The following is a 13,714-nucleotide window of genomic DNA, read 5'->3' as shown; positions in this document are numbered from 1 at the left end:
GTACTTTAATTGATATGTATTTGTGTGATGTATGTATGTAATGTCTTTTGTTTTTCTTTGTTTGTCTACTATATTTCTTAATAAAGTTAATATTAAAAAAAGGAAACATCTTCCTCCTGTGCCCCAATAGTCAGAAGAACAGACCTCAGTCTTTCAGAACAGCTGCTGCCCAGTAAAGTAAGCTTGCACAGGGTGGGCTAGGAGGTGTTACTTAATTACACTTGTGTAACTATGGCCCGATTTACATGGGCCTTTGTGCTGCCCCCGTCACATGCTAGGGGTTGACTGAGGATGAACCGTCCATATTGGCCTCACCCCTAGCACATGACAGGGGCATCAAAATGGCGGCGCCCTGTACACACGGGTGCCGCCATTTTGATGCAACGGACGCTTAGTGTCCGCACATCCTGGCACCTTTGTGACACCACAAGTGCGCCATTAGTGCCTTGAGGTGTCACAAAGGTGCCATAAGAAGAACCCACTTTTTGTGGGTTCTTTTTGTTCTGCGACAGAGCCGCACAGTTTGTCCACTGTGGCTCCCTCACAGAGCAAACCAGGATGGCGGGAGACCGCCCTTTTTGGGAGGTCTGTATCCTGTCTATGTATCCATTGTAGAATATGCCCCCTTTTTTATTTAAAGGCAAAATTCCACTCCATTGTGCTACTGTGGCAAGGAATATCCTCATAACTGTTTATTTGTTGGATTTGCCGTGAGTTAGATAATGCTTCACCTATTAACTGAAGTACATAGTGATGAACAAGTGATTTAAAAAAAGAAATCAATACTGCATTGACCATGAATTATCTTAGAAGGATGTTGTTGTTGATTCCTCATCATTCAAATTCCTAGATTAAACAGCCCATGATTTGATTTTATCTCATAAAGTAACAGAACATAGCATTTAGCAATCACTAAACAGCTTCATCAAGGCATCACTGTTTTCAAGAAGAAAAGCATTCTTATTCCAGAAAGTGTTCATAGGTATTTAGCCTGGGTTATCTAGTTCTTTGGAAATGAAATTTGGATGAAAAGCTGCATATTTCAATGAATAGATTCTTTAATCCTAACTTTAATAAATATAAATCTCAGAACATCCCAAGTGAATTTCTTTCCCAAATCCCCAAATGCTTTTTGGTTTTTCTTCTTTACCAAAAGATGATGAATTATAATTCTTAAACACTGTAATCCTCTAAAATTACTCAACTGCCTTGCCTGATTAGGGAATGATTGATCATAGAGGTGTGCACTCCCACTGGTCTCTCTCATTATGATTAAATAAGAATATAACTCTGGGATTATTGCCAAAATATCATTTTATGCAAAATATGAATTAAAGCAGCTTCCCCCCTAAAGCAGCTTCCCCCCTTGTAGATTATGAATGAGGCCCTAGTAAGGATGATCTTAATGAAGATAAAGCAATACTCACTTGGGTGTTCAGCAATACATAACTCTGGAGGAAAGCAGAAGAACTGTTCTGACACAATTGAAATGAATTGGGGTGGGGGGAATGTTCACAAACTTATTGGTTTCCTCTCAGAGAGGAGGTATATTTGGGTCTGTGCTCCCACTCTAGGAGCTTCTGCTGTTCAAAGGGGTCAGTTTCACACCCATCAAGCTATTTGATATCTCATCTGGTATCTTGGAGAGCATCCAGGCTGTGGACCTCCCTTTCATGGAAGATTCAGTTAGGGCCTGAACAGACAGGCCTAAATAAAGCTGCTTTGGGTCACTTTGGAGGTATGCTGTTTAAATGACACACACATCTTAAGAGGCCAGAAGTTGCATCAAAGCTGCATTCCAGTCCTTAGGACTAAAGTGTGGTTTTGGCGCGACTTCCAGCCTCTTAGGACACATGCATCATTTAAATAGCATACCTCCAAAGTGACCCGAAGCAGCTTTATTTTAGTGTGTCTGTTCAGGCCCATAGTCCCCTTCCTGCTCTTTTTCCAGCAGAAGGCTCAGGCCTTTCTGTTGAGGCAGAACTTTGATTTCTAATCATACAGTTTACAGTTGGCTGGGCAGAAATCATATACATTCATGCATCTGATGAAATAGACTTAAGTCTACAAATGCTCGTGCTGCCAACTTCTTTCTTTAGCTAGTCTCAAAGAGGCTAACAGAGCTATACAGTGCGCCCGCATCATGGGCTGGAAGCTGCACCAGAAAAGCTTCTCCCATGCCCCAGGAAAAACAATGGGGGTGTGCACCTTGAGTTTACGTGGTATTTCCCTTATGCAGTGGGGTCTGCAACGGATCCCTTGCATAAGAGAAGGGCCAACTGTATTTTTGAATTCTACCAGTATGGTATGAAAAAAGTGAGTCTGAGGGGATGATGATGATGATGATGATGACGGTACCTTTTCCTAGTTTTAGATTCCAGACAGCTTGCAACAAAATATAGTTAAAAAACAAATATATTTAAAAATTAACATCATACAAAAGTTAAAAAGTAATTATGCTACAGGTTCCGTCTCCCTTATTCAGAATTTCAAAATCCAAAATATTCCAAAAACAAAACATCTTTCATGGTGACACTTTTCCTTTCTGATGCTTCAATGTACACAAACTTCATTTCATGAACAAAATTATTTAAAAATATTGTGTAAAATTTCCTTCAGCCTATGTATATAAACATTATATACATAGGCTGAAGGAAATTTTACACCATGTTTTTAAATAATTTTGTGCATGAAATGAAGTGTATATGAAACATAAATGAATTTCAATGTTTAGACTTGTGTCCAATCTCCAAGGTATCTCATTATGTAGATATATGCAAATACAAGTAGTTCAAAAACAAACAAACAAAAAAATCAAAAATCAAAAACACTTCTGGTCCCAAGCATTTTGGATAAAGGGGACTCAACCTGTGTCATAAAATTTGAAGCCAGTTAGAACAAAGTAAAACATGGCATATAAAAGTCCAGGTGGAAGCACTAGCTTTAAAGGTCCAAATGCACATCTGGCTGACACTGAGAAAAAGGTCTCTGGCCTCAGGGTTGAATCCAGGAAGAGCCACATACTGTATTGCGACCCTGCATTTTCAAGAGGAGTGTAATCACATCAAGCACAGGCTGAATCCCTATTTCCGGATCTGTGATTTGACTGAGGAGGATCACATTTGTCTTATCTGGATTAAGCTTCAATTTGTTCATCTAGTCCCTTACAGCTGCCGGGCACTGGATTAGCACAGAAACAGTTCCCTTGGAAAGGAGTGGAAAGGAATAATAGTGCTGGATATCATCATACTGTTGACACCTGACCCCCAAATTCCACATAACCTCTGGTTTCATGCATATATTAAATAGGCTGGGGGATAAAACAGAAGTGTGAGAGACTCCACAGGCCAAAGGTCAAGAAGTCGAGTAGAAATTCCCCGTTACCACCCTTTGAGAACACTCCTAAAAAGAACTTATTGTGGAACAGTACATCTCAGCAAGGCAACACAGATGGCTACCATAGTTTATGGTATGGAAAGCCAGACAGGTTCAGCAGAACCGATAGGGACATATTCTTCTTGACCAGTTCCCAGTGTAGGTCATCCACCAAGGTGACCAATTTCTGTCCTATAATTATGCCTGAAACCAGATTGAAAGACTTGGAAGGACATCTATGAGGAACTAGACAAGATAATGAAATGTAAAGATAGATCACTAAGGTTAGGATTGACCATGCCATTGTATTTCCCATTTCTAGGTATGCTTATGAAAAGGGGACAGTGAAGAAAGCTGATAGGAAGAAAATCAACTCATTTCAAATGTAGTGCTAGGGAAGAGTTCTACTGATACTGTAGACTGCTGAAAAGATAAATGAATGGGTCCTAGTTCTAGAGCAAATAAAGCCTGAACTCTCCCTTGAAGTCATAAAGATTCAGCTGAGACCATTATACTTTAGCAATTTCATGAGAAGACATGACTCACTAGAAAAGATAATAATGCTTGGTAATGTAGGAGGCAGTAGGAAAAGAGGAAAACTTCACTACAGATAGACTAAGGGGTGAAATAGACGATCAAGATAGATAGACTAATAGGTAAAACAGACTAAGAAGAAAGTTCTGACACAAGCTTTTTGTGGACATAGTCCACTGCATCCAGATGCATTGCAACGTCCATGTATCTGATCTGTGCATCTGCAACTGTGCATGGATGTGCCTGCACATTTGACTGTGCATTTGGTTGCATATTTGCTGTCTTGGTTGCATAGCACAATTAATGCATGACACTATGAGGGAGAAAAGAGCAGCTGGGCACAGCTTTACTAAGCCTTGGACTCAGGGTGATGGGAGGCCCTTCTTCCACTCCAATTGTCAGTGTTGTTACTTCTGAGAGAGTGAACAGGAACCAGATGCAGTTCTATCATGCCTTGATCCCAGTGGCTGGTGAGAGGCCCTTCCTCCATTCCAACTGCTATTGCTGTGGCCTCTGAGGGAGAGAAGAGCAGCTAGCATATGCAGAACCTAATCCCCCTTTCCACTGATATCTCCTTTTCTTTGTGTGCAATGTCTTTTTACATTGTGACTCTGAGGACTGAGAACTGTCACACTGACAATTTGTAAACTGCTCTGGAAGCCTGAAGGATAGTCAAACTATAGGGCTTGTCTTTGCCCCAAGTCCATGATGCAGCAGCCGGATGCTGCAGCATCAACGCGCTGCCAAAAAGAAGCTGCGTAGAGCGGCTTCTTTTTTGCGGCACCATAAAGGGGAAAGGGCGCCACCATGACACCATTTCCTGGAAGTGACATCTGGATGCTGCACGACATCGGCATCATCATGGTGGGGCACATACTAGGGTTCAGGAGTGTGTGGTTGGTGCTTGCTCCTGAACCCTAGAATTGGGCCCAGGGCACCAAAAAGCACCCATTTGTACTGGGTCTATCTTCCTGTCCTTCCTGCTCTCTCTATAGTTTTAGAGATGGGGGGGGGGAATAACTCCATGCAGATTAACACTATGCAGTCCATATGTAGTGTGTCAGCCCATTCTTCAAAAGCTTTACTTTTTGGCAAATTTTTCTCAGGATAAAGTGGACTTCTCTTTCTTATTAATGTGGAGCCCCCCCCCCCCCCAGTTGTAATCCAAATGTAACTGGTATCAAGATCAGACAGGGTATTTTCCCCAAATTGAGAAACAGTTCTGAAGCAGTTCAAATTTGATAGACACTAGTTTCCTCCTCCTGCCACTATTATTCTCTAATGACTTTCACACCAGTCTCCAAATTGTCTAAATATCCTGAAATTAAATGGCAGAGAGTCATATTCTTGGGGGCCACCAGACCAGAGTGCCTAGAAAGGCAGGGAGCCAGGCACACGGAGATTCAGCCTCCTTTCTCTGTTTCTTTTATCATGCTTGGCCCATTGCCACAGCTGCTTCTCCTACGCCATTCATGAACTGTAATTTAGATAGAAGAGGAGATTGAGTTTTGCAGATCAGAAACCTGCCAAAGGCTAATGGAACACCAGCTAATGGGTTTGTAGGAAATTTCATGATGATGTGCACTATCTGCCCCACCCTTCCTGAGCCTGAAGAAGGCTTCTCTCTGATATAATCTGTCCAGTTAGGTGCACATTCTTGAATGAGATGGGGGAAAAACCCCTTTTAAGCCCTGATCAAAGGTGATGAATGAGAAGATCCTTCAGTTCTGAAGAGGAGTGCCCTTGTACAGTTTGGGTTAGGATAAGGTATGGATTTTTGTTTTTGCATTTTTAGAAGCATCTGTCTTCCCTTTTGCTGCCTCTCTCTTTTCTTTCATCTGCCTCCCAGTCAAAAATGCCTCCACCCTTTCTGTGTAGTCCTTTGCTTATGTTCTAAACCTAAATGACTTGTAACCATCATGAATGCCTTTGCAAACATTTTTACCTGACTCCATTGTCCCTCTCTTTCTATGTGCTTTCTTCTATACATCAAGGTAACCTAATCCTGTATTTGGAACCTTGTATTTGGAAATGTATTTGGAAACTTGTATAAATGATGCAAATTCATCACCTTTACATAATCTCCTTCTTTGCATAATTTATATTGCCATTTTGCTTTCATTTGTGAATCCCATCAATCAGAGGAAGGATCCAAACTGACAAAGTATACTGGATTGCAACCTCTAACTGGTAAAAATCTTAATTTATAACTCCTATGGTTTGGGGGATTCTCTAAGCATTACCCATGCTTGCCAACTTTTATCTTGCCAACCAAAATGGCCAGAAAGCTCAGTGGTGTGTGTATAATTAAATGTATTTTAGTGAAAGTTGAAGTTCTCCAGAAGGTGAATTCTGCAAGCTGCCAATTATTACATTTTCACCTGTGGCACACGAATAGGCTACTCCCATGGTGGGGAATCTATGGCACGCGTGTCCTCTTTGACACATCTCTGAGGGCATGCAGAGAGATGGGAGGGCAGGGGAAGAGGCGGAATAAGCATGTAACCTCCTGTGCCTTTAACTGTCTCTTGGGAACTCCTATCCCCCAGAGGTCTTGCCCCCAGAAGGTGGACGTCCTTTCCCAAGAAGTCTCACCCCCTGACACCAGGTAACACCTGGTGACAGAATGCCTTTCACTTTGGGCACTTGGTCTCTAAAAGGGTTGCCATCATAATGATAAAAGCCCCATGCAGATGTTTTTCTCAGAGTTTAGAAATTTTCTTTTTGAACTACATGTCTCAGAATCCTCCAAACCATTATAACAGCTCAAAGCATTATGTTTGGTGTTGGTTAGCCCCAACAAGAATAAAGTCATTCAATTAGTTGTTGAATTGCGAGTCAACCAGAGGTAAAATCTTATTGATTCAATGAGTCCACTCTAGTAAGGAGTAACAACAGTACTTAGACCTATGGCCTGGTACAGGCTGCCCGTTTGTGGTGGCCTGGGGCTTGGGAGTGCAGAGTATCTGCACACTCCTGAGCCCTAGCGTATGGCAGCAGCGCCATCATGGCAGCCTCCCATCCACACAGGGGCCACCATGATGACACAAGCATGGCACAGCATCCACATGTCATGGTGCCATGCTTGCGTCACTGACAGGTGACAGTGGTGCATTATTCCTACAGTGTAGATGCACCCTCGGAGTCCTCCATGGATTATAAATCTCAAGGTCAGCTTCTCCATGTTATGGCCCTTGATGTAGACTTTCATCCTCCATTGCATGGAGAGTGATGGAGCTGGCAAGAGGGACGTGACTGAAGGGGCAGAGCGGCTACAACATTCCTACTATTTTAATCCTTCAGCAAAGAGAAGAACATCTGAAGAGGGCTAACACCTGAAATGAGTGCTGCTGATCTGGTCCTGGACTGAATGTTTAATTAATAAAACAATACTCACTGGTAAATAGCTATGGAAAGCATTTAATCACTCAGGGCTATTTTTAAGGTACCTGGGGCCCCTCCAGCATGATTTCTGATTGACTTCCTTTTACCCTGGAAACATCTGTTTGGTCCTAAAATGTCCCAGAAATGCTCCAGAAACATGGCAGAGGAGGGGGAAAAATCACATCTCTTCTGTTATGTGAAAAACTTTATATTGATGTTGCTTTTAATAACCTTTTTGTATGCAAATAGTTTTGATCCATAGCAGGACAATCCACTGGTTTAGACAGAACATCCCAGCCTATAAAAGGACCATCAAGACTGTGGATAAAAAAAGGGTCACTGAGAAATAAGAGGGAGAATGTTTGTGCAAAAACATCTGGTTTTGTTCAAAAATGTTCTCTGTGGGGCAAAATATTGCACAAAAACTCATTGTAACATTTTCGCAAAAGTAATAATATGTGATATATCACACTCCCTCATGTAATCTTGTGTGCTCCCTATAGACTGAACAACAAAGATTAGCTACATAATATCAATTCAAAGAGTACATAAAACCAATACATATCAAAAACACTAATGCATACTTTAAAATAATTGATTTAAAAATCACTTGGGCAAGCCTTCTGGAAGAGACTGGTCTTTACCACTGTTTTAAACTGAGAAAGTATATCCATCTGACAAATCTCATCCAGAAGGTCATTCCATAATCTGGGAGCAGCCAAAGAAAATGTGCTCTGGGTAGTTGTCAGTCTAGTTTTGGCTGACTGAAGTAAATGTCCTGCAGATGACCTAAATGCAGGGGTAGGTTATATGAACAAGGCAATCTGGTGGGTAACCTGGACCTAAATAATGTAGGGTTTTAAAGGTGACTTTGTGCCTTGCCTGAAAACTAATCGACAATTAGTAGAGTGGTTGTAATATTTGTGTAATATAATCATTTCTAGATGTACCAGTAACCAGTCTGGCTGCTATGTTTTGAACTAACTGACATTTTTGAAGTCAGTACATGAGTAGTCCAATGTGCAGTGCACTGAAGAAGTCTAGCCTTGAGATTGCCAGCATATGCATTGCCATCTTTATATCTTCCAGCACTAGAAAAGGGTGCAGCTGGAATAATAGCCAAATCTGTTAGCCCTTTCTTACGCCCTTCATTCTTGTGTGTATGTGTTATCCAAATTGCTAGGTTACAAAGATGACACCCACAAATTAATATATAATAGGGGAATTTTAATAGCTCAAATTAATAGCAGCAAGCAGGTCAGGGTAACACTGGCTGGGACACAAACCTTTGTATACTGGTTCTGAAAACCTAGAACTCCAAAGTGCTAAGTACAACTTAATTTTATTGATTAACAGCGAAGGGAATACCACCATCCATACAATAGAGCGTGCGCGCACACACACACGAACTAATGAAATTAAAAGTAGTAGCTTGTAGCAAAGTTAAGGGAAGGCAATACCTTACCAGTCAAGCAGAGCTACAATTGGGGATGAAGTGACAGTGGCTCAACAATATGAAATATATGGGGGGGGGGGGGGGAGTCAGCCTGTGTTGAAGGGTCAGCATGAATTCTGACAGCGTTCTGCCTGATTTCAGACTGAGCCAATACATGAGTGCCAAGCTTTTTATAGAGTCTTGAGGCAGCTGGGCAAAGTTTCCAAGAATCCCCCAAAGGATGACATTCCCACCTGGCTGATGGCTTTAACTTCAGAGTTACAAAAGGAATATTTTTGGCTGATGGCAGTGACATTGATTTAATCAAGCAGTAATAAAATCAGGACAACCTCAGGGAGTTTGGGATAGGATCAGGTGTGGGGAATTAAAATGGGTGCTAGTGGAAAGACTAGCTCCATGTTTTAGGCTGACCAACCTTGGAGCTTGACAGATGGCCAGAAAGAGGTGGTGAGATGCCGCCCCTTTCTGCCCCAGCAGCAGAGCTGTGGCAACCACATGGTGCGGCCTGCACATGGTGGAAAAAGAAGCCCTGAAAAGGGGCTTCATTTTGCACCACAGAATGGGGTCCATTGGCATGCTTGTGCGCCATGATGATGCCCCTCATGTGCCGTGCTGTTTGGACATGGCACATGAGGCACATCGTCGGTGCACACACCATTTGGACGTGTGCACACAAAGATGGCACCCGGACAGAACAGTAGGGCTTGGGAGCATGTGGACGCTCCCCTCTCCTGAGCCTTAATTTTGGCCCCAGGCCACTGCATAGCACCAGTCTGTACTGGGCCCTTGTTTGTGACCTTTAAGAAGACATGCATGCCACAGGGGGTGGGGGAAGCAGCAATATTCACAGTAATAAAGTTACTGGGGTCATTGCCACATGTCCTCTGGTCGGTGGCCAGTCAGAAGTTCACTTAAAGGTAATCTGACCTTTCAGGTTCCTGATTATGGCCTCTCTGTAACTGCTATTATAATATAATATGACAAAATATTTATACTCCAGTCCAAATCAATGCAGGTTATGCAGGGGTGCTAACGTGTGTGAATGAAATTAGCAAAGATTTACATCCCTAGCAGGGAGTTGAAGCAGTCTGGATATCTTGTATTAATATGGTCCTCAGTGGCTTGTATTTGTGACAGAGGAAATTCATTTTTTCCTAAAAGCACAACACACACACAGACTCACACTTTCTGAATCACTGCAAACCAGATTTGGCTGAGCATGCCAGTAACACCAGACTGAAAAATTAACCTGCATCACTACATCTTCAGCTCCTTAACAGCAACTGAATGAACTTCTGTCTTTTGTTTCTTAGCAGGAGTGGCCCCATCTAGAAGACAAGAAGTTAAAAAGCAGAATCTCAGCATCATGCCAGTTTTTAATCTCGCCTTGCTATCCTTTACTAAACCGGGATTTATTGATGGAAGTGCCACAGGCATATCAAAATCAGTCGATTATGAGCCATATTATTTTTATCATTATTACTATGTAATACTGGTTACAAATGTTTTTATTTTTATCATTTCCTGTTTTGGAATTGTAATGAATGGGGCGGTCATCTGGATTCTAGGCTCAAGTGCTAAGGTATATCCTTTCACCATTTATATCCTGAACTTAGCAATTTCTGATGTTGGTGTCCTTGCATCCAGAATGATATGCTTCTTTGTTTTCATGTGGAAAAAAGTGCCAGTTGCTTTTGGCAGTGCATACTTTCAGTTCTTCCTGTTCATGTGCATTGTTGGGCAAATTCTACTGACAGTCATCAGTGCTGACAGATGTGTATCTGCTTTCTTCTCAGTCTGCAATCAACACCAGGAGCCATCACACTTGTCTGTTATTTTGTGTGTCATTGTATGGATCCTTTGCTTCCTGTTCACTGCAATTCACTTTCTTTATGCCAGTTTTGGGGAAAATGAAAATACTAACACCTTAGTGTTCTACCCATTTAAGGCAGCTGCTTTGGTTTGCCTCCCAATCATGACTATCTGCACTCTGATACTGGTAATCAAAGTGTGCTTAAAAAGACGACAGTCTCAGCAGGTTGTGCTCTTCACAGCCATCACAATTGCTCTTTCGTTCTCCCTTCTTTTTGCCTTCCCTTTGAATGTCATCTGTATCATCCAAACATTTATACCTACCTATGTGTTGGAACTGGGCTGCTTAAGTACTTGTCTGAAGAGCAGCATTAACCCAGTCATTTATTTCTTGGTTGGGAGAAAGAGGGGAGATGTGTGTCTAAAGGATATGAAGGTCATTCTTCAGAGGGTTTTCAACGAGGAAGAATCTGAAGGAGAAGAACATGATCTGGAATTGGAAATATATTCAAATCCAGCAGTAAGACCTTCATAATACAGTGGGCTCTTGGCATCTGCTGTGGTTCAGCTGCATGGATACCAAAATCTGTGAATACTCAAGTCCCATTATTTATTATGGCATTGTAAAACGTGTCTCTTATATAAAATGGCAAAAATCAAAGTTTGCTTTCGGAAATTAAGCCATGGATGGTAGATACAGAACGCTAACTGTATAAGATTCCTAGCCTTACCAACATAATCATTCTGGTAATCCTTTTACATTTTTAATTTGAAGTTATCAGAAAAGTCCATTTCAGTCGCTGTAGGCTTGCCACAGATTTAATCAGTAGGAAAATATAGAGGTAACTTCCTCATTGCCTTTTGAATAATGGATGGTTCTAGTGTTGTAGGCTTTGAAAGAGAGGGAATGAGTTCTGCATGAACCTTTAGTAATTTCTCCAACTTAGGTATCCTGAACTTCAGTGTTACGCTACTCAAGGAGTCCTGATTAGGGCTGGATGCATCAGTCTATTTTTGCTTTGTGTTACATCCACACATTTTGCAACCACAAATTCCTTTGTTCCTTACTACACCCCATTTTGTGGTTTTAAAAAAAAGCTGAAGAAAAATTAATAGGCATCTCTGTGCATATTTTCATGTGCACAACAATTCATGGAGTTTCTCTGTGCCATATTTCATAAAGTATGTGCATTTGGCCCTCCATATCCACAGATTCAACAACCCACAGATTCAACAACAAAATTTTCCCAAAATCAAAGCTTGATTTTTGCCATTTTATGCAAGTGACACCATTTTACTACCTCACTGTATACAATGGGACTTGAACATCTATGGACTTTGGTGCCCTGACACCAAATTCCAACAGATACCAAGAGCCCACTGTGTTTTTGCAAGTGTTTCCCTCTAACACATGTTCTTTACCATTCTATTTTAAATGATTTGTACCCATGTTTTGCATGGAAAAACATTCTGCAAAATTTGGAGATGTGTGAAAACCACAGGATAAATTGAATTCAGGTTTGTAAGTTTACTGGGAAGTGCAATTATAAAATTGTAAAATCAATATACAAATAGTGCTCCTTTTCATATTATACAGCTTAATGAAGAAATCTAGAAAAATCAAAAAGCTTTCATAGAATTCTGTGATATTTTGGTCAGTTCTCATAGAGGTATTTTCCAGCTGTAGATTTTCAAATATTAATTATACATACTGTCAAAGAACTGTGGAAAAATAGCAATAGGTAAGATACAGACTCAATCACAACTGATGCTGACCCACTGAAATCAATAGAGTAGTTATTGGTAATCAGGAGTTTTAAGTATTAATGGTTTTAATTGATAAGTAAGAGCATGTTTACATGAGCCAAGCAAACCTGTTTTCTCCACTTTTGCTTTGCCCTGCCTTCATGAAGCATGCATTGAAGTGCTCGGCTGATGGAGGAAATTAGGGCAGATTCAGGACCAGAATACTCTGGGAGTAGCATGGGATATTTTGGCCAGTTTAGACTCCTCCAAAGTAAAAATTAAATCAGAACCCAACCCATTGTCACTAATATGATCACAGGTTACTGCCATAATCACCAGTACTTCTGTATGATATTATACCAATCAACATAGAGTCGGCTCTTGGTAGCCACTGGGGTTTGGTTCCAGGACCCCCTCCCATGAATACCAAAATCCAAGGATGCTCAGGTCTCATGGTATACAATGGTGTAGTAAAATGCTATCCCTTATATAAATATCAAAGTTTGTTCTTTGGAACTTTTACATTTTAAAAATGTTTCCAAGCCATGGATGGTTGAATCCATGGGCAAAATATGGATATGGAGGGATGACTGGAGTTTCAAACTGCACCTTATGTTACACTATGCTTGTCTTGGTTTTGATGCCAAATGTCTAACCAAGGAGGTAAAAGCCAAAATGTTAATAAATCTGTAAAATCCTTGACTGTTTCATTGCTTGGCACAAACTTCCAGACTTGGCTTGGCACAAACTGCAATCACAATGGCAAAATCAGAGTAACCCAAAGGGAAAAGGAGTTCCTGTGATGTTCATGTGCCTTATAATGAGGAATATTTGCACTGTGCACTCTCCACCAATAAGAATTTTCCAAGTGAATGCAGGATAAAAAGCTAATATTTTTTTCTCCGGATTTTTGGAAAATGTTGTGTGCCCTGGTTGCAGCTACTATGGGCTGAGTATGCGGTTTTCCATTAGTTTAGACAAGACCTGAGGAAAATCTAAATTAAAAATTCCATTGGACAGAAGCATCTATTATTCTTGCTTGCACATCTAAGAAGCGCATTTTGACATATAGTATGTGCTTGTTGCTTCATCAGCATCGCTATGCACATACTTTGCTTGCCCTGTAATGGCTCTGATAGCTGGCATTATTAGTACCTAGTATGTTACTCCAAAGCCCACACTGAGCTAGGCTAAACAGTTAATGATGAAACCTGATCCTCAATGATATTTACACAAATTCTGCCACTGTCTAATGAAAGCCTTGATCCAGCTAATATGAAGGTGGTGTTGCTATTAACCATTATAGAGCTCCTGGAAGCAGCAAGATGGGTTTTGTGCCTCTGATGAGGATATCTGCAGGGCATCACATTATTTCCTCTGTAAAAATATGCCCTTTCAATGAGATGC

Source organism: Sceloporus occidentalis, unplaced genomic scaffold (genome assembly GCF_023333645.1).
Source record: "Sceloporus occidentalis isolate IW3139 unplaced genomic scaffold, rSceOcc1.0.p SCAF_3, whole genome shotgun sequence".
Taxonomy (NCBI): Eukaryota; Metazoa; Chordata; class Lepidosauria; order Squamata; family Phrynosomatidae; genus Sceloporus; species Sceloporus occidentalis.
Note: the sequence above shows the minus strand (reverse complement) of the source record.